This window comes from Felis catus, chromosome D3, assembly GCF_018350175.1.
Source record: "Felis catus isolate Fca126 chromosome D3, F.catus_Fca126_mat1.0, whole genome shotgun sequence".
NCBI classification, from domain to species: domain Eukaryota; kingdom Metazoa; phylum Chordata; class Mammalia; order Carnivora; family Felidae; genus Felis; species Felis catus.
In genome coordinates, this window is record NC_058379.1 from 32560464 (window position 1) to 32581610 (window position 21147).

Below are 21147 nucleotides of genomic sequence, written 5' to 3' on the forward strand. Positions count from 1 at the left end.
GACAACTCTGAATCATTTGTAGTGGGATTTAAAGTGAATACCTGGCTCCATCTGACAATGAATACACACACGCGCGCGCGCACACACACACACACGCACACACGCACACACACGCACCCCACACAGTCGTCTAGGAAGCCTCTCTACTGGGAATCAGCGATGAAAAGCTCTTTGGCCCCAGGAGAGCGTAGAGGGCCAGGTTCTACCCCTGCCGGCGCCATAGCCTTCTCTATTCCTGGGTGCCAGGGACTGCCTTCTGCTGTTGGGAGGGAGGTGTGCCTTTGCGGATGTTCTTTGAGTAAACGCAGCTCTGGAGGAGTGAGGACGTTAGAAGGAATGTTTAATCATACAGGTCTCTCTTCTCCATCCTCAAGGGGCCACCAGAAGGCAGGCAGATTTCCAACCGAATGAACCAAGCCCTCTCTGGGGACTAGGAGACGACTCTCTATGCAAGGCATGGCTCCATATTTCTTTCATAACCTGGTGCAGCCCTGATCTGTCTTTGAACTCTGCTCCTCCTGCTTCCCAGTGTTTGCTGGACAGCCCCCGCCCTGGGCACCTGTTTTCTTCACACCTGCCAGCAGGTAACAGTCCCCACTTGTTAGGGGCTGCCATCCGGGTTCTCTAGGCTCTGGCCCCTACCCTCCTTGCTCAGCTGCCTGGTTCTTCCCCTCCCCCGTGTCTGCCCCACCCAGCCTGGGCCCCTCTGCTGCATGCTCACCACCTACACCCACACCTAGAACTCTCTCCAGCCCGTTCCTATGGACAGTTCCAGCTGGCAGGGCTCACTCACTCCTGTGCCCGGGCAGCAGATACTCAGCGTATTCCCTTGGGGAATCAAGGTTACTTCTGGGCGTGAGTTAGGCGCTTGGGGTGCTATCCTTCCTCTTCCAGGCGGTCTTGTGTGGTAGAAAGGAGTGACTACCGGCGTGAGTCAGGTTGACTTGGATTTCAATTCCGGTTCCGTTTCCAATTAGCTTTGTGTTCACTCAAATTCTCTGGGCTTCGGTTTATTCATGTGGAAAACGAAAGGATTATCCGAGGGACTCTGATTCTGTGGCACCTTCAGTTGGAATGTACAGCCACCAGAGACTTTTGCATGAGTTTCCCTGTGTGAGCAGTTTAGGTAGGGAGACTCCGGAAGGCCTGGACTGGACCCCCTCCCAGGCCAAATGGAAATGCCACACAAAGAGGAAGCCACAATGCTCTTTTCCCCGCACCAGCAGTTTCTTTTTAGATATATGAACACTTTGGGAAAGTCCGAATGTGGGTCTGTGCTTGGAAAGAGGGGGAGAACTTTAAACTTTTTTTTTTTTTTTGGAGTTTTACAAATGCTTCCAGTTTTAAGGATTAACTTCTTTAACCTTGGGGTCTCTGGCCCTGACACCCTCCCTCACCCTCTGCAATGCCAGGAAAGCAAGTGAGGGGCTCACAGCCTTGCCCACACTCTGTCATCAAACGTTAAGCCTGAGATGAGCCGGCTGTCCTCTCCTGAGTAGTCAGCACCTATTTAGGCTGCTTGTTGTCATTGCCCAATTGAATTATTGACTCCAAGTAAACACTCCCAGCCTGCAGCCTCCAGCCTCCAGCCCTAACTTTCAGTTTGCCCCCCCTCCCTTTCCACTTCCATCCCACACTGGGAAGAGCCTCCTGTGCTCCTGTGAACACCCCAGTCCCCCCAACCCCCACACAGCCATCCCTGGGCCACTCCTTCCTACACATCAATGTCCCTGTCAACCATGGGGGGTGGGAATCCTGGAAGCAGGTTGGGATGTTTGCGAAGGGCATCCTCCCATTCTGGGTGCTGAAGCAGTGGTCTGGGCCCTGAGTGGGCACCCAGGGGCCATGCAGGAAGAGGTGCAGCCCAAGGCCTGGACCCTCTTGTGTGTGGCAACATGTTAACAATGGCTATTATATTATTATTGTATTATCTTCTCAACTCTCCCACAGGTTGGTAAGCTTCTCAGATGCAGTGATGGTGGCCAGGAAGGAACGGTGAATGAAATAGTCTAGTGAACGGAGGACACAGACGTCTTGGCCACAGTCTCAGCTTCCCTTGGTAAAAAGCTGCCTCCAAAGGTACAATAGGGAGCTGTTTTCCCTTCATGGGCACACAGAAGGGATGGATGAGTACAAAGTTCCATGTGGCTGAGAAAAAGGGCCTCTAAGAGAGGAAGCAGACCTCCAGGAAGGGCTGCCAAAGGCTACAGGTCTTTGAAAACGGCACAGTCTCTCTAACCTATTCTAAGTCAAGTGGGATGAGAGAGAGAAGATGTGAATCCCCATTCATTCTAGAGCTCTGGGGTGCCCCCGCAATGTTGACTGGGCAGTTAGGGGCACAGGTCCTTTGGATCTAATCCAGTCCCACCAACATAAACGTGTTCCGGGTGCCATGCTGGTTTGGGAGCCAGTAAGCTGCTAAAGCTGCCTGACACCTCTAGGCAGATGGATAAGCCACGGGCCAGAGAACTGAGAAGACTGGGCCCAACTCTCACCTGCAGCCCCCTCCTCAACCCCCCTTTGAGTTTCTGTGAGTTCATCTGGACAATGGTGATCAGATAACGGGGCACACCCACCCACACTCCCCGTCTGGCCGCTTTTGTGTTGGGTTGGGAACAAAGATAAAGATCCTGTTTTACATACCTTTGCTAGAGGAGACAGGTTTGGGATGTGTGATTAGAGGATATCTTTGTTTTTATGGAATCGCTAATTCCCTGGAGTGTGACAGGAACAGCATGTGGTGTGGGGCTGCCTGTTCTGTTCTACATGGGAAGTGGATCGGAAAGTTAACTGTGACTCTTAACCCTGCATCCTGGAAGTTCCAGGTTTACATAAAATCTGTTTCCTCACTAGCCAGGGAGAGAGTAAGACCAGATGATCTTAAAATTCCCTTGTAGCTCTCATTTCTTGTAACTGATCAATACCTGTCCTAACTTGAATCATTCAAGAGCCAGCTGATCAAAATGCGACCTCATTGTCCCATTTCACCTATTTCTAAGAAAGCAGTGAGCGTATATCCATGAAGCACACAATGAAGAGTAGACATTCGTGCACAGAACTGAGTGTAGTAAATCAACTGTATAACAAACATGATGTGACACCTATCTGATGGGAATGGAATTGTTGCCATGTTGTGTGACAATGAGGTAAAAATGGACAGCATGTCTTGCTGTAGTCAAATGGCTTTACCCAGGCCAACCTAACTTTGCTATTTTCCCAGTCATGGAATCAGCTCTAACACTGACCATTTTCCCTGATACTGTGCACAATAGAAGTCTTCAGAATGTTCTAGAAGGAAGGGCTCTGTGTGAGGTGACAGAACTCTGGGATCTGACCCTGGGATCTGGAAGCCTCAGCTACTTCCTCAGCAACATGAGTGGGGGGTGGAGTGACCAGATGCAAAGATCTTGAGTGCAAACATCTAGGGCTCCCCCAGGACCCCAAGGCCACACTCATGGGACCTCCCCCCTCACTCTCCCTCACCCTGGCCCCTTATCTTGCATACACACACGCACTGCAGGGTGTGTGGGGTTAGGGGCTGAGGCCACAGCAATCAGCCCAGCACTGTGGAGGAGGGAAGAGAAGTGCTGGGAGGAGGCAGAGGCCCTCATGGGGAGCTGCCCAGGAGAAGGGGTTCTGGAATATCCCAGCCAGGTGACTTAGGCTGGAGGCAAGGGGAAGTAACAAAAGGTGCCTTCATCAGGGATTTTTTTTTTAATTTTTTAATTTATTTTTTAGAGAGAGAGAGAGAAATAAAGTGTGAGTGGGGGAGGGGCAGAGAGAGAGGGAGACAGAATCTGAAGCAGGCTTCAGGCTCCCAGCTGTCAGCACCGAGCCCTATGCAGGGCTCCAACTCATGAGGGAGTGGTGAGATCATGACCTGAGCCGAAGTCAGATGATTAACCGACTGAGCCACCTAGGCGCCCCCATCTAGAGATTTTTAAAACCAGCTGAAGCACGGCAATTTTCAGGACTAGTCTTGGGCAGTTTATATTTTTAAAAATAATCTTTATGTTATTTTTCCATTGAAAACTAGTAGATGAGTTTTGCAAGATGGAAATTCTGGAGAGTTGTCGCATGACATTGTGAATGTCCTGAATGCTGCTGAATTGTATGCTTAACAAGGGTGAAGGTGGTACATTGCATGTTAAGCACTTTCTTTAAACCACAATTTTAAAAAGGGGTGGGGTAGTAATAGACAAACTTGACAAAACTTGGAAAAGACTGAAAAGTGAACAAAAGACAAAATCCACCCCCAAACACCATCAATTAGTTAATTAATTAATTGACATTTTGGCACATTTCCTGGCAGTCTTTTTTTTTTTTTTTTTTTTTTTTTTTTTTTTAGTTAACATATAGTGTAATATTAGTTTCAGGAGTAGAACCCAGTGATTCATCACTTACACACAGCACCCAGTGCTCATCCCCAACAAGTGCTCTCCTTAATGCCCATCACCCATTTAGCCCATCCCCTGCCCACCTCCCTTCCAGCAACCTTTCCTGGCAATGTTTTATTCTACAACTAGTTTTCTTAAACTTCATTAGGTTCACGTTGCCTGTGTGCTTTAAAACAATGAACTTTGTAAACATAGCTTCTTCAGGTTTGTATGTTGCCTCATAAAACCATCCTTACTAACTGCGCAATATCTTATAGAGTATTCTAATTATTATTCTAATTATTCTTCCAATTATTCCCTTCTGTTTGGCTATTTGGGTCGTTTCCTGTTTTCCACTACTCTCAATAATGCTTCAACAGACATCTTTGTGCATGCAATATTTTTGAATTTAGAATTGAAGATTTGTTCCTAAAAGTGCAGTTGCTGGATCAAATGCTATGATTACAAGGCTTTAGATCCATGTTGTCAGTCCTCTATCCAGAAGAGAGGCCCAGAGAGTCTCCCTGCAGGGAAGAAGAGCTCATTGCAACCTGAGGGTGAGAATCTCTTAGTGGAGGAGGGAGATCCTCACGAGCCCCCAAACCTCCTCTCCCAGTCCCGGAATGCCTGGAATTCTTTGACAGAGAGACAAAACCTGTGTTTTTCCCTTAAAGAAGAGATGCTTTAGAGGCGCACCTGGCAGAGACTTGAGGTCTGGTGTGTGTGAATGAAGGTGTGGGGCCCTGCCCCGTTTAGAGAGGTGGGATCCCTGGGAGCCCCGCCCCCTGCATGCCATTGAGGAAGGTCTGTCTGGAGTCTGCCCTGGGGTGAAGGAAGCTTCCCTGACACAACTCTATAGACCCCACCAGGTCACTTTACTCTCCCCTTCCTCCTGGGACTTCATTTGCAAAGAGTTTTCTTTCCATTTCTATGTGACTTCTGCAGTGTCCTCTCCTTGGGAATGTTAGAGCACCCAACTCTCCCGCTAATAAAGTGAAGTGACTTGCACTAGTGCATCATGGAGCTTGGAGATTGGTCAGAGGGTTTAATTTCAGGTCTGCCACATGGGGAAACGGGGGATATATTTCCAGTCTTACAGGATTGTTGGGCGCATTGTGTGTTGGGAATGTAAAGGTTCTTTTCATTTGACGTCTGCCATATGACAGGCACTCAGCATGTTTGGCTTAAAGTAGGTACCTTATAAACGATTAATCTCTCAGCCCTAGAGTTGCAGAAGACAGCCTTGTTTTGTTGCAGTCATAGGACTATAAAAAATTAAGTTTGGACTGAGTAAAATAGAAATTGATTTTTCAAAACATTTTTATAGTTTTTCAAAGTGTATTTTATTTATTTTGAGAGAGAGAAGGGGTGGGGGTTGCAGAGAGAAAGGGAGAGAGAGAATCCAAAGCAGGTTCCACACTGTCAGTGCAGAGCCTGATGTGGGGCTTAAATTCAGGTACCGTGAAATCATGACCTGAACCGAAATCAAGAGTTGGACACTTAACAACCACTTAACAGCCAGCCAGGTGCCCCTACAAATTGATTTAAGTGATTATGTGATTTGAAAGGATGTGTGTGTGTGTGTGTGTGAGAGAGAGAGAGAGAGAGAGAGAGAGAAATACTTAATTCCTTTTTGTTTAAAATCAAACAAATATTTACCTAGTGATATAACAGTAAGTGTTGAATTCTATGTGTTAGTAAGGGAAAAGAGAGGGCAGGAAGAGGACAAACGGGAGGAGACAGCCTGGCAGATGGACTTTCATGGGTAAAAGGAGTAGGAGAAACAGAGAAAACGGGCCACGCATTTCCACTGACATATCTGCCAGTGGAAGCACCCACGCCTGTCTCTCCCTGGGCTCTCCCTCTGCCCCGCTGGACCCACTCCCTGGCAGGGCCTGGGGTATCAAAGCTCCAAGGTCACAGCCATATCAGTCTGTTGTCTGGTTCTGTCGTAGGATGCTATTTTGAGTGTTGATGATTCATTGATTTACTCACTCTTTTCTTCAACAAATGTCACATGCTTACTACATCCCAGACACTGTGCTATGGATTCTGATTGTAATCGTCATGAAGTATTAGTAACCTCTGCAGCAGACAAAGAAGTAACAATGATACCAATGTGACGTGCTGGGAACAAATAATGATGGCCATCATTCTTACTATTCAATGACTTGGCACAATTTGTTTCATGTTAATATGAAGGAAGAAAGTGATGGAAGTGAATGAATGAGTCTGCCCAGAAGTGTGAGAGGGCAGGTCTGGGGGAGACATCACTGAAAGGAGAATTGCAACAAGACTTACTTGTACAGGCAGATCAGACACCCCCCTCACCCCCCGCCAGAAAGCATGAGAATGATCGGCTAGATGCTCAGGACTCAAAGGGCCCATTCTAATGAGATGAGGGGTCTTCCAGAAAGGCTGGGAGTCCCCAGTAGTGAAGACGACCACCATGGTGCAACCCAGCTTTGGGGCAAAGAGCTCCAAGTCCCAAGGAGTAGGATTTCCTGGGGACCTCCTGAGACCTCTGGCTTCTCCTCCTGAGGTTGACCCATAGTTTCTAGCATCTTGTTTGTAATGAATCCAGTGAGCATTTGTATGCATGCCAGGATACATTTTTTGTGATAAAAATCTTATGGGCCTAAACTTGCGTCCGTTGATTCCTGGAAAAAGATTGAATTTATCCCCGCCCTGAGCCTTGACCTTTGGCTCAGCCACGGAATTTTGTCTCCCCGTGATTTGGACACTGCTGTGAGTCCCCCTAGCCTGAGCCTCTGAGCTTTCTCTCTGCAGCCCAAGCCTCCTGAGGAGCTGAGACTCTCCCCCTGCAGCGCCTGCTGCTTGTTTCTTGTTCCCTTCAGCGTCACCTCTGTTTGTTGGTCTGATTTACACCTGTGTCTTCTGCTTGGGAGCCCCGGCAATTTGCTCCAGCCACCTTTGGGACTTCTGCTTGTCACCTCTGTCAGAGGCCCTCAGGCCATTTCCCTCACCTCCTCCCGGCACGTGTCAGCTTGCCTCTCCCTGCACCAGGATGGGTCCGGATTGTTTGGACCCGGTCATCTTTTTTTCCCCAGCCCTTCCTCTCACTAACTCAGCTGTTACATAATGACATGGTGCCAGCAAAGATATTTAAACCTCGACTGCATTTTCACAACTAGAAATACACACGCGGGAACGTTCAGGTTTTTGCTATTTACCCCTGTGGGATGGGTTAACTTAATGTGCATTGTCCCCATCTCCAGGCTGGAATAATCTGATGTGTTTTTCTTCTGGTCCCAGATTGGTCCCGGTTGGACATGACATCGCCACACAGGCATGTCATGAACTTCCAGTCTGCCCTGTGTGTCTGCACCAGGGCCAGTATCGTGTGCTCACTGAATGTCCCCATGACCAGATTGTCCAGGTGTTCCACATTTAGCAGTCTTACCTCCTGGACGAGACTGTAAGTTCCCAAGGTTAGAGACTAGACCTCCTATCTGGTGTCCACAATACTCAGCATACTACTTAACATGCAAATGCAGCCAGTAAGTGATGGTAAATGAAGAAAATAAGAGTGTAAGAAAATTTCCAGTGCAGAGGACTTTCCTATTCTGAAGGGAGGACTCAGAATGTCATGACAGGAAATCGTGAAGAATTTAGTAATGCCTCCCTAAACAAAGAGGTTTCCACCAGGGTTTTCTCAGAATTAAATACAAATTCAGATGGCATTTTATTCTTTTGAAGTTTATTTACTTTGAGAGAGAGAGAGAGAGAGTTGGAGGGAGAGAGAGAGACAGAGAATCCCAAGCAGGCTCCGCACTATCAGCACAGAGCCTGATGTGGGGCTTGAACCCAGAAACTGTGAGATCATGACCTGAGCCAAAATCAAGAGGCACCCAGGTGCCCCGAGATGGCATTTTAAAACCAGAGTCAGGGGGTGCCTGGGTGGGTCATCGGTTGAGTGTCCAACTTCGGCTCAGGTCATGATCTCACAGCCCCGCATGGGGCTCTGTGCTATCACTGCATAACCTGCTTCAGATCCTCTGTCCCTCTCTCTCACTTTACTTCCCCTGCTCACACACACGCACACACGTGCACTCTCTCTGTCTCAAAAATAAACATTTAAAAAGAGTCATAACGGTTCACAGCTGATTCTGATCAGTGAGTTTTTGCCTGAGTTTTGTTGCTAGTCATCCCCTGCCGCTCTGGTTAGGAGCTGAGTTTCCATCTAGGTGATGGGTGTCTGGGAAGGTGGGGCAGCGGGGTCCAGCCCTCTGCCTTCCCACAAGCCCTGCGGCCACTGCTCCAGGGCTCTGGGATGGGGTGAGCCCTTCCACCTGACAGGCTTGCTGGGAGCACCCGAGGTGATGTACGTGAAGATGCCTGCAAACCCTGAACTTCCAGACCAAAGCAATGGGCCGTTCTTATTGTTCCTTGTCTAGGGGAAGAGAAGGCTATTTGGAGAGTTCAGCTCAGTTCAAACGGGAGCCCACCAGCTCCCAGCTGCCTCAGCTGTTCTCAGGAATTTTGTGGCAGCCCGTCCCTCGCTTCTCAGCTGGCCTGGCCTGGTGATTCAGAAAGCGTCACTCTCCACTCACCCTGACAGCTCGTCTCCTGGTTCTGTTCTGTCCCTACCAAAGTGTATCTGTGACTAACTGCCAAGTATAGGCTCTATGGCTCATTCACTTAATCGGGAGAGATCAAGCCATCTGATGCTGTGTCCCCGGTGCTCCAGGCAGGGAGCACCATGCTTTATTCAATGCATTTCATGTAAGGATTGTCCTTCCCCAGGCAAGTATTATTCACTCTCTTACAGATGAGGAATCCAAGTCTGAGAGGGGCCAAGTAACTTGTCCTGGCCTCGGGCTTCTTCTTAGACTCTAGCTGTTGCTTTTTCTTGTCTTCTTTTAAGTTCTACTATATTGTAGGGAGAACACTTCACGTGAGATCTACCCTCTTCGCAAAGCATACACTGTATCATTTATTGACTGTAGATACAAGATTGTACAGCAGATGTCTGGAACTGACTCATCTTGTTCAACTGACACTTTATGCCTGCTGATTAGTGACTCCCCATCGCCTAGATTCTCGCTTTTTTTTTTTATATAAATTTTTTTTCCCTAACGTTTATTTATTTTTGGGACAGAGAGAGACAGAGCATGAACGGGGGAGGGGCAGAGAGAGAGGGAGACACAGAATCGGAAACAGGCTCCAGGCTCTGAGCCATCAGCCCAGAGCCCGACGCGGGGCTCGAACTCATGGACCGCGAGATCGTGACCTGGCTGAAGTCGGACGCTTAACCGACTGCGCCACCCAGGCGCCCCGATTCTAGCTTTTTTAAAAAATGTTTTATTTTATTTTTGAGAGAGAGAGAGAGGGACGGAGAGGCAGAGAGAGGGAGACACAGAATCCGAAGCAGGCTCCAGGCTCTGAGCTGTCAGCACAGAGCCCGATGCAGGGCTCGAACTCGTGAACTGTGAGATCATGGCCTGAGCTGAAGTCAGTGACATAACCAACCGAGCCACCTGGGTGCCCCCAGATCCTATTCTTAAAGAAGAAATGGGGCCCGGAATCAGTGGCTGTATTTACACTGGCATAATGCAACAGAACTGTTTCAGCTGCAGTAGAATTGATTGGAAACTGATGAAACAGGAAGGATTATTTTGTCCAGTGCTTATTCCAGGGATAGCGGGGGGTCACGAGGCTTTCCTTGTGGGGTGAGATTTTCTCTCTGGCCCTGCCCTTCCTGTGCATCCTCGCTGGACCAGAGCCTGCACTGACCCACCACATGGATGCACTGAGCAGCCGGCCTCTTCTCCGAAGTCCTGATGGAGGCCATGCCTTGTCCCCTGTCTCCTCTGGCTTCCACTCAACAGAGCAGCTGGAGAAGTGGCACCTCAAGGGCTCCCCGACTATTTTTATGTGGCCATCTGCCTTCTAGGCCAGGCCTGGCAGGCAGCAACAGGCCTGAGGAATGCCACAGCAGGTGGGTGACGCCCAGACAGCTGAGGATGCCCAGCCCTGCCCCTGACTGTTGTTGTAGGGACGCTGGAACTGTGGTGCGAGGATACCAAGAGAAAAAGAATGCCTTTTTCATGTCACAGCCTGGGGTGATGTGGGTGCCCTTGGTTCCCTTTCTGTTTCTAGAACAAGCTAAGGCCAGCTCCACCCTGCCATTGCCAGGGTCCAGGCGGCAGGGCTGGGCAGACGGCACAATGTGATGCACAGGTGATTTGGCTACTGGCTGGCCTCGGGGCCATCAGAGGAGAAGGCATAGTAAGAATGCTCCTCGGAGGGAAAGCCTTGGGCTTCAGTTGCACTAAGACCCCAGGGTGTCCCTGTGGCCCACCCCGACTGAAAGCTAAGCCTGGGACAGGTGGGGCTTCTCTCCAGAAACGTGGAGGGGCAGGGCCGTGGTCAGATCTGTGGTTAGAGGAAGGGCTTGCCTCACTCATAGCGCCCTAGGACAGAGGCAGCATTGAAAATCAATAAAAAACCCCTTTCCATTACAGAAAATTTGAAACATATGCAAATTAGATCTAGGATAACGAACCTAGCTTCGTGTGGAAGTATTTCTCTTTTTTTTTAATTTTTTTTTAAACATTTATTTTTGAGACAGAGAGAGACAGAGCATGAGCAGGGGAGGGTCAGAGAGAGAGGGAGACACAGAATCGGAAACAGGCTCCAAGCTCTGAGCTGTCAGCCCAGAGCCCGAAGCGGGCCTCGAACTCACAGATCGTGAGATCATGATCTGAGCTGAAGTCGGACGCCCAACTGACTGAGCCATGCAGGCGCCCCAGTATTTCTCTTTTTTGTAAGTTTATTTATTTATTTTTTGATAGAGAGCACACACACGTGAGTGGGGAGGGGCAGAGAGAGGGAAAGAGAGAATCCCAAGCAGGCTTCACGCTGTCAGCATGGAGCCTGATGTGGGGCTGAAACCCACAAACCGTGAGATCATGACCGGAGCCAAGATCAGGAGCCGGATGCTCAACTTGCTCAACCGACCTAGCCACCCAGTGGCCCCAATATGGAAGTATTTCTTAAACAGGTGACAATACACCTCTTCCTGATTTAAAAGAAAAGAAAAGAAAAGAAAAGAAAAGAAAAGAAAAGAAAAAAGAAAAGGGTGTGTTTTGTCAGATTTATAGTAAAGGCTTAATTGGCCTTTTTCAGGGATAAGTGGGAAAATAAATGGGTCAGATATTTTGAAGATAGTGTATTGAATTTCCGGTACGTCTTTCTTTCTCCTCAATGTAAAGGATGTTGCCTTCCCAAGCACCTATGGTGCCTGCCACCTGCCATGCCCCATGCCAGGCATCCACTGGCTCCTGGGATCCAGGAAGAAGTGGATCAAGGTGCCTGGAGCCCTGAACTGGCACTGGTGGGACTGTGAGAAAGGCCCCTAAATTCTAGATTCTAGGCTTCCTCATCTGCAGGGTAATCATGATGATGAGGGGCTGAATCGTATTACGAAAACCAAATACGACTATCTTCAAACTAGGGAAATATTTCATAATGATAAAAACATTAAAAAATTTAAAGAAGTTATTTGGAACATGCCTGAACCAACAGGGGCAGAAACCTTCATGTGGGCCCTTCAAACCACCCTCCTTCTAGAAGAAGGGGCTGGAAAATTGAACTGAATTTTTGCCCTCCCTGTCTCTGGTTGCAAATGGCCAATGGCCATGAGATGCTGGGGGGCCCGGTTTGGAAGTGGAACTCTCCCTCTCGCTCTTCCCGCCACCCCGCAGGACCCCAGAAGACCCACCTTGGACTGAGTGGGCATGTTGAGTTGCAATGGCAGCAAAGCCCAGGCAGCCCTGACTCGAGCCATCCCGATCACATGAGCGTCTAATTCCCTGTGGGAGACCCTTTTCTGCTGGGGCTGTCTAGAATGACTGCTTTTCCTGCTTTGAGCCCCGCCTGACATGACTACTCAGAACAAAAGGGGGGACATGATCATGGCACAGCCACAGGAGCAGAGAGGGCCGTGACCCAGCTGCTGCCCTGCGCTCTTCCTCTTGTTTCCATTTGGTTTGGTCTCCCGGATTTTTTAGGTGGCAGGGACCACAGATGCTTCTTGGACTGACCCGGGCCATGTGACACACGGACAGTTTTACCTTTGGCCGCTCCATGAAAACACTGTAGAGTTGGGTACTAGCTGTCGCTCAAAGAAGGGTGTGTTTGTCTGACCTGAAGAACAGGAAGAATGCTCCCGCCACCGAAAGGCAGGGTCCAGACAACCAAGACAAGCGCTGGACTCTGGCATCTGGGGGTTGTATTTACTGCTGCTGAAGCCCCAAAACACAGTGGCTTGAGCCACGGGCATTTCCTTTTCTTTTCTTGCTCCTGTGGCTGCCCCTGGCTGGGCAGCTGTGCTCGGGGCTGTAGGTCATCCGCAGGTGGCTCCAGGCTGTAGGGCAGGGTCAGTCCTGCCAAAGGGGCAGTGAATACTTGATCATGTTCTCATCTTGACGACTGGGAGAGGGGTCAGGGCCAGGCCAGCATGCCAAGTCTGCCATCCTGGGGCTCCCGCGCCCAGCAAGACCTTATTGCACCAGGACAGAGGAAAAGAACCATCTCCCCAGGAGCTCATGGGAGCAGTCTTCTCTGAGAGCAGCAGGGAGGAAATTGTTTCTCAGGTCTGATCAATTGAGTTAATCCGAGTGTTTGTTTTTATAATTATTTTTCTCACTTGTGACCTGCCTTAGATATTTTTGTTCTTATTTTTGTCATTTTTCCCGACAACCAAGGACTACGTCGATTCCTGCCATTATTTAATACAACTTTACTGTTTGGGTTATATTTTTGCCCCGTTTTAGCATTTATTATCTTATTCAATTCTTATAACCATGCTCTGGGGAAGGCAAAATAGCATTATACCCATTTTACAGATGACGAAGTAAATTGTAGCACTATCAACTGCCCCAAAGTCACCACAGCTAGCAAAATAGAATTGGAACTAGCACCTATATATTGTATGAGTCTTGAGGAAAACATCTATGTCTGGCAAACACAGGACAATATTAAAAAATGCCAAGAGCTAGTACCATAATACTTTAACCAATCCATCAAAATACAAAATGGTTTCTTTTTATTCATAGCTAAACAAAACTATATATTATAACACTGCCAATCATGTGATATAATTTGTAGTATAATTTGTCAAATATTTTCGGTAATTTCCAATCACTTTAAAAAATTTTTTTAACATTTATTTATTTATTTATATTTATTTTTTTTAATATGAAATTTATTGTCAAATTGGTTTCCATACAGCACCCAGTGCTCATGTTTATTTATATTTGAGAGAGACAGAGACAGAGTGTGGGCAGGGGAGGGGTAGGGAGAGAGGGAGACACAGAATCTGAAGCAGGCTCCAGGCTCCAAGCTGTCAACACAGAGCCCAATGTGGGGCTCGAACTCACGAACCGTGAAATCACGACCTGAGCTGAAGGTGGACACTTAACCGACTGAGCCACCCAGGCGCCCCAACTCCCATGTATCTTGAAGCACTTCCCAGATATCATTTACTTCGTCTGTAAATATTACAGTTTGTAGCTCTAAAAGGTAGTGAGTTTTTTTGGGAATGTAACCATTGTCACACCTAAAAATTAATTTTTAAATATGTTTGTTACTTTAACCATACAAGACAGATGACCCTTAGAACTTTGAGGTCTATTTTTAAGTTATGTATTTATTTATTAATTTAGAGCAGGGGAGGGGCAGAGAGAGAGGGAGAGAGAATCCCAAGCAGGCTCCATGCTGTCAGCACAGAGCCCTATATGGGGCTTGAAATCACAAACCGTGAGATCATGACCTGAGCCAAGATCCAGAGTTGGAGGCTCAGGGGCACCTGGGTGGCTCAGACAGTTTAAGTGTCTGACTTTGGCTCAGGTCATGATCTCACGGTTCCAGCCCCACAGAAGCATCGGCTTCCGCGCTGGCAGCTTAAAAAAGAAGAGTTGGAGGCTTAACTGACAGAGTCACTCAGGCACCTCTGTTGTCTTTTTCTTTTTTAAAGTCATTTATTTATTTTGAGAGAGAGAGAATCCCAAGCAGGCTCCATGCTGCCAGCACAGAGCCTGATGGTGGAGGGAGGTGGGGGGAGGGGGCTGAGATCATGATCTGAGCCAAAATCAAGAGTCCAATGCTCAACCAGCTGAGCCACCAGGCGCCCCTTCGGCACTTTCTATGTGAAGATGCTGTTTTAGGTGCTGGTAGATGGTGGGACAGTATTGTAGGAAGGCAAGCTTTGCAGTGATCTGAGCAACACAAAGTCCGCATACAGCAAGTCAGAGGTCCATTCCAAGATGCAGTTTAACTTCATCTACATTAAATTAATGCTGTTGAGTTGAATTTAGTGTTTTCCCCCAGTTTTGTTTATGTTTGTTATGTAAGTTTGAAAAAAATATTTGTATAGAAGCAGTCAGAATAGAGGGTTCCTATCTGATTTTGTGTTTGTTCATATTTAAATAAGGTTATAACGGAAAGAATAGACCTTTGGGCTTTCCCTCCCCTCCTACCTCCCACATGAACTCTTCAGCAGTTTCAAGTCTCTCCACTAACAACACAGGGGCACAGATGCACACGGCAGGCACACACATACGTGTTAACAGCATGCGCACATGTACACAGTATGCACATGCCCACACAGCACTCGTGAGCACACACACGCGCAAACATGCACACAGCATGCATTCACACCTGCATAAGCACACACGCTCCAAAGACCGCGCTGAGGTTTCCAGGGTCCCAGGACTGGGGGGGGGGGGGGGAGACTGGCAGGGGATCTTCTTGGTGTCCCAGAGGTTTAGAAGTCGCCCGGGGAGGGATTCCAGAGAGATCCTTCCTGCACTGAGACACCTCCCCCTCCCCCCTCCGCCCCTAGAAGCTCCTCTGGCTGCTGGCAGATGCCCTCTCCCCCGCATGCCCTCTCCTCACCCTCGCTGCTCTGCTCTGGCACTTGCCCCAGACCCCTCTGGAGCAGTGGACTCTGAGCCAGGACTCCCAAGTCACCAACCCCATCTGCCTTCGTCCTGTGCCTTTTGAAAGCTTGTACTGTTACCAGCTGGCCCCAGCCACCCTGGCAGAGAAGTCCGAGTTGATGGAAGGAGCCTGGGCCACCAGGAGCGCTCCCTTCTGGCTGGGGGGTCCCTGCTGGGGGGCCGGAGAGCCAGCCCAGGCCGCGGGTGCAGGCTGGGTCCACGGAGATCAAAGACACCGCCTGGGGAAGCAGGGAAGATTTATTCTTTTTTTTTTTTTTTTTTCAACGTTTTTAATTTTTATTTTTGGGACAGAGAGAGACAGAGCATGAACGGGGGAGGGGCAGAGAGAGAGGGAGACACAGAATCGGAAACAGGCTCCAGGCTCCGAGCCATCAGCCCAGAGCCCGACGCGGGGCTCGAACCCATGGACCGCGAGATCGTGACCTGGCTGAAGTCGGACGCTTAACCGACTGCGCCACCCAGGCGCCCCAGATTTATTCTTTATAACTCCAGAGGGCAGAAGTAGAACCTGTGGGCGGAAGTTTTAGGGACCCAGATATTTGGCTAAAAACGAAAACAAAAAACTAACAAAACCCTCCACAACTAGAATAAGCTGCCTTTGTGAGGGATGTGAGCCCTCAGAGTGTTCATACCAAGGGTGAGGACAGAGCACGAGCATCCTGGGTGCGGTGGGAGGGTCTCTGCACGCACGCATGACATTGTGTCATCTGTGACTCATGTTGAGGCCACTGCTTGGCCCTCAGGAGCTGTCCTCCTAAGCCAAGTGCTCTCATCTGGGCACGATTCATCCCTTGGGGAGAGAGGCAATCTCTTCTAAAGCGAAGTGCCATTTGGAGTGGTAAATCACCCTTAGGTGACTTAGGTACAGGAACAAGTGGAAGCAACATCCTTTTAGGTTTCATGTTGTTTGTTTGAAGACTAACTTTATATCAGTGAGGCAGCTGTTGGCAGGCTTGAATGCCATCCCACGTCAGTTGTCCCCTCGTTGATTTCCTGTGGATCATGTCCAGGTAGACAAGGAGAGTGTGGGGCACAGCATTTGTGACCAAGGTAGTGATTTCAAGGATAGTTTTTCTGCGTGTACAACCACCCCCCCTCCAGCCTCCCCCGGGAGGGAGTGCCCAGTCCGTAGTCTGGTCTTTGCTCTGCTAAGGAAGTACTAGAAGAAGAGGCTGGGTTCACTTAGAAAAGATGGGAGTGCTTTTAGGAAGGGTCAGATCCTGAATCCTGGATCCTAGATCCTGGAGTCAGAAGACCTGGGGAGCTGAGACGTGCATGGACCTGTACTCCCCCTCCTGGTGGAGCCGGGAAGCCAGCACACCTTGCAGCTGTCCTTGCCTGGCACAGACCAGGAGCCTCAACACCACAGTTGTATGGGTGGGGGGCCCTCATGTCTGGCCGGGCCAGGGAGGACCTGTTTCTGAGCAGGAGGGGCCGGGGAGATTCAGTATGACCTTCACAGGCTGAGCTCCAAAGACTGCAGCCAGTGGGCACCTTGTGGGGAAGCCTGGGTGGGACACAACCCAGTATGGTGCCTTGACATATTACCCCCGAGAGCATCTGGCGCTCCTTGGGTGTGAGGTTGGGGGTGGGGACCACTCAGTGGAACAGAGGCTTGATGTAAGAAGCGGTGAATTGACAATCAGATATAAAAATCCACACTTCTGGAGCACCTGGGTGGCTCAGTCAGTTAAGCGTCCGACTTTTGATTTTGGCTCAGGTCATGATGTCATGGTTCATGGGTCGGAGTCCCGAGTCAGGCTCTGTGCTAACAGTGGGGAGCCTGCTTGGAATCTCTCCCTGTCTCTCTCTCAGGCCCTCCCTCTCTCTCTCAAAAATAAATAAACATTAAAAAAATAAAAAATAAAAATCCACATGCATTTGAATGGTGTGTATGGTTTATCTCCCCAGTTTGCCACCCCACAAAGTTGAGGGGAGAAAGGTCCCTTCCTTATCCACTCATCTGTGGCCTGGGATTTAAACCTACTCAAAGAGTTTGGGGCCCGTTGTGCCGCTGGGTGGCTATCAGTGGCACATTTCGACCTTGACCCCTCTCTGAGATCAGGGAAGGAGCCCCCTTGGAGCTGTGCTTTTCTCGGGGAGGACCCCCAGGACAAGCCAGGTGTTTGCAATTGTTCATGTGAGGGTGGTTCCAGCTCCCTCGTAGGTACTGAGATAGTTGTAACAGGGAACTGGAGTCCTCACAGAGGAAGGAGAGGGATGTTCCCCCCAGTTTTCTTCACATACGATTTATTTATCACAGAGTAGTTGGGAGCCTGAGACAGGAGACTCCGCTGAGTGAGAACAGCACCCCTCAGACTTGGGGGCAGGTCACTGTCTGTGGACCACGAGCACTCCAGGCGTGGCTTCCTGGAGAAAGGCCACATTCTCCTAGGTCTGGGCTCTGAAGGAGAGCAACCCCGTGTCCCCAGGTGGGCAAGGCGTAGGGCCAGGCTGTGGCTCTCTCTGTGAGGGGGGCAGCTCTGGAGAGTAGTCGTGCACACCTTTGCTGCATAGGAAGAAATGCATATAGTTGTCATGCTGTGAGGAGGAAGAGAACTTTCCTTGGAGGAAGTGGATTCCGGTTTTAAGACCCTTGTCTGACAAAGCCTATAGCAGGGTCGCTGACTTGGGGTCCAGGGGCCAGCAGGCGACAGACACCTTCTCCAGGGCTGGGCAGAAGAGTAGAAACATGGTGAATTAGAAAGTGCTGGGCTGACGAGAGGCGCTCTGTTAACATTTTTTTTTTAATCATTTTTTTAGGTTTATTTGTTTGAGAGAGCGAGCACACAAGTGATGAACAATCAGGGGCGGGGGAAGAGAGAGAATCCCAAGCAGACTCCACACCACCAGCACAGAGCCCGATGTGGGGCCCGAACCCACAAACCGTGAGATCATGACCTGAGCCAAAGCCGGACCCCCAACTGACTGAACCACCCAGGCGCCCCTGTTAACATTTTTTAAAACCTGTGCCAAGAAAGACCTGTCTGGGAGTATGGACTTCCTGGCCCACCTCATTTAAAATTTTTTAAAACATTTTTTGTATTTTTTTTAATGTTTATTTTTGAAGGAGAGAGACAGACCATGAGCAGGGAAGGGGCAGAGAGAGAGGGAGACACAGAATCCAAAGCAGGCTCCAGGCTCTGAGCTGTCAGCACAGAGCCCGATGCGAGGCTCAAACTCACGAGCTGTGAGATCATGACCTGAGCCGAAGTCGGACACTCGACTGATGGAGCCATCCAAGTGCCCCTGGCCCACCTCGTTTTACTCCTAATTTTATAAAGAGTCTTATGACAGGGAAGCCTGTTCACAGCAGGATGATTCTAACTGGGGTCCATCTCTGGCAGTGAGTTAATGGCTTTGGGAATATTTCATGCTAATGTTCTCAGTCCATGCCAAGCCTGTCCTCTGTCCCCTGCTCATCTGGTTACCCAGGGGAGATGCCAGGATGTGTGGGGACGTGGAGCTGTGTGTGACTGAGACGGGGGGCACACGAATACACATTGGGGTACACACAGACATGGGAGGTCATGAACTCTGAGCTCATAGGGATGATTTCCTGTTTTCTGAACTGTGCTTCTAGAAGTCAGTAAATTGAGTGTACATGGAAAGACCCTGAGCCCTTGAAAGGGACACAGGCCACTGGAGCAGGTTCAGCTCTTGACTTAGCTTTTGGTGACGTCCCAAACCCAGCAGCAGTGTCTCTGACCAGCAGCACAGCCGTTCCTGCTGACCGTGGGGACCACACCTTTCTCCCAGCTAGCGGACGAAATGTGGGCTGTGCCAACACTAAGATTAGAACGAGAAAGTGTCGGTTTGGAGTGCGTGTTGCTTAATTCAAACCAGAGACCAGAGGGAGCTGCACCTGTTGGGACCCTGCCCAGACAGGAAGGTTTTTATTCTGCTGGTTCTCTCCCATCAAAAGCCTCACGAAGGGCCCCAGAAGCCTTTGATGTTTGCAAAATCAGCTTTTGCCTCTCTTCACAGGCCTTGTGCATCGGAGCCTAGAGGCCCCGGGAGCCTTCCCCGAGAGCCCATCCCGGGCCATCCCCGGAAAGCACCACACAGGGTAAGAGGAAGAGAACACCCAAACCCTAAGTAGTCCTTCTGCGTGAATCCCCCTTTTGATGGTGGGATGGCACTTCCTCGTCGTCCTTCTGCTTAATTCCCCTCCCTGCAAAAGAGGCCAGGGTTTCCTGTGGAGCCGGTGAGGACAAGGGCACGCCGCCCCGAGTGAGGGCGCCAGCTGAGTCAACAGGGTCAGGCACTTCAGTGAAAATTCCTTTTTTGGAAGCCAGGCGGTGGCTTTCCAGGACTGCAGAATCCTTGGGAAGTGACGCAAGCCCTCAGTCAGGGAGAGGCCCCGCGCTCCGCTCCTCCTCGCTCCTCCTCGGAAGGTGCTGGAAAGACTGGGCTGGACGAGCCAGCGAGATGTGAGCAGTTTGTGGGGCCCTCTCCTTCCTCCTGGAGCATCTGCGCAGCCCCAGCCCCAACCCACGGAGGGCAGGGCTTTCGGCCGAGACCTCCTTATATAGGAAACGCTCTACTGAGGAGGCTTCTAGGGACTGCACAGGCACTGCCTCTCAGCCTTCTCTGTGGAACTCTCTCTACAGCAGCAGCGTCCTATTCTAGAAGGCGACAGAAACGGCAGGGCGAAGGGGGGCTAAAATGGCTATATTGTCACAATGCTAGAGGCAGAGGCTGTGTTTTGAGGAATGCTGTGTGGCTCTTTTACTCTTGCCTCATGGGGCTAGGGAAAGCCTCTCTCAGCAGGCAGCTTGGACCGGTGAGCGCCCAGGACGGAGCAAAGCTGACCTCTGGGACTGCAGCAGGGGCTGTGGCCTGCGTGTGAAGGGAGGGAAGGCCGAGCCCCCCCCCCCCCCCGCCCCCGCAGAAGGCCTGGGCAGTGGGTAGGAGGCCCACGGATGGTGTGGGGCCCTCTCCGCTGCAGTGACTTTTCACTGTGCCTGAACGGTCAGCCAGGAGAGGAGAGAGGCCTCCGTGCTAACATTTCCTAAAAGGAAATTCACAGATCTGAGTAGGAGTACATTTGTCTCCTGGAGTCTTAGGAGACAAATCGTGCTGCCCCTTATTCTAGTGGAAGCTCCCCCGTTTCCTTTGGGGGGGGCACACTGTCCTCACCCCATCTGTGTGGCTGGGACTGATCCTTCCCTGTCTGCAGGACCAGGTCCGTGGCCCTGTGTGGCACACCCTCTCCTCAGGATGCAACCCCAGGACTTCCTGCTGTGGGGCTGGCATCTCACTTTCATATGAGGAGGGCCGGCCTGGAGATGATACCAACCCAGAGGAAAGCAGGACCAAGAGATGGAAAGACAGGGGAGCCTGAGGTCGCTCAGTCGGTTAAGTGTCCCGACCGGCCTCAGGTCATGATCTCACAGTTCATGGGTTCCAGCCCCACATTGGGCTCTGTGCTGACAGCTCAGAGCCTGAAGCCTGCTTTGGATTCTCTCTCTCTCTCTCTCTCTCTCTCTGCCCCTCCCCCACTCAATGCTCTGTGTCTTTCTCTCTCAAAAATTAAAATTAAAAAAAAAAAAGACAGATGGAAAGACGGATCTCTGGCTACCTTACTTGGGGGCCTGCACTCCCCAGCACCTGCAGCTAAAGCCACGCAGTGGCTTGGGTCAGCATCCTGCCACTCACAACCATGGGTCCCAACTGACAACCTGGGTGACATTAGGAACTGAAGACGTGGTCCGCTAGTGCAGTTTTTAAGCAGTTTTGTGGGGGCCGTTTTGTTTTTTGGTTTTTGTTTCTTTAAAAGG

The 21147-nt window shown here is 50.0% G+C and overlaps 1 long non-coding RNA gene across 1 annotated transcript; it reads left to right on the forward strand.

The window, feature by feature from the left end:
- The first annotated feature begins 303 nt into the window (after positions 1-303).
- On the forward strand, positions 304-20835 carry LOC111557298. The gene is made up of 4 exons (XR_006588245.1): positions 304-584; positions 1951-2079; positions 19352-19433; positions 20547-20835. It is a non-coding gene; the product is annotated as an uncharacterized LOC111557298 (long non-coding RNA).
- Positions 20836-21147: the final 312 nt, after the last annotated feature.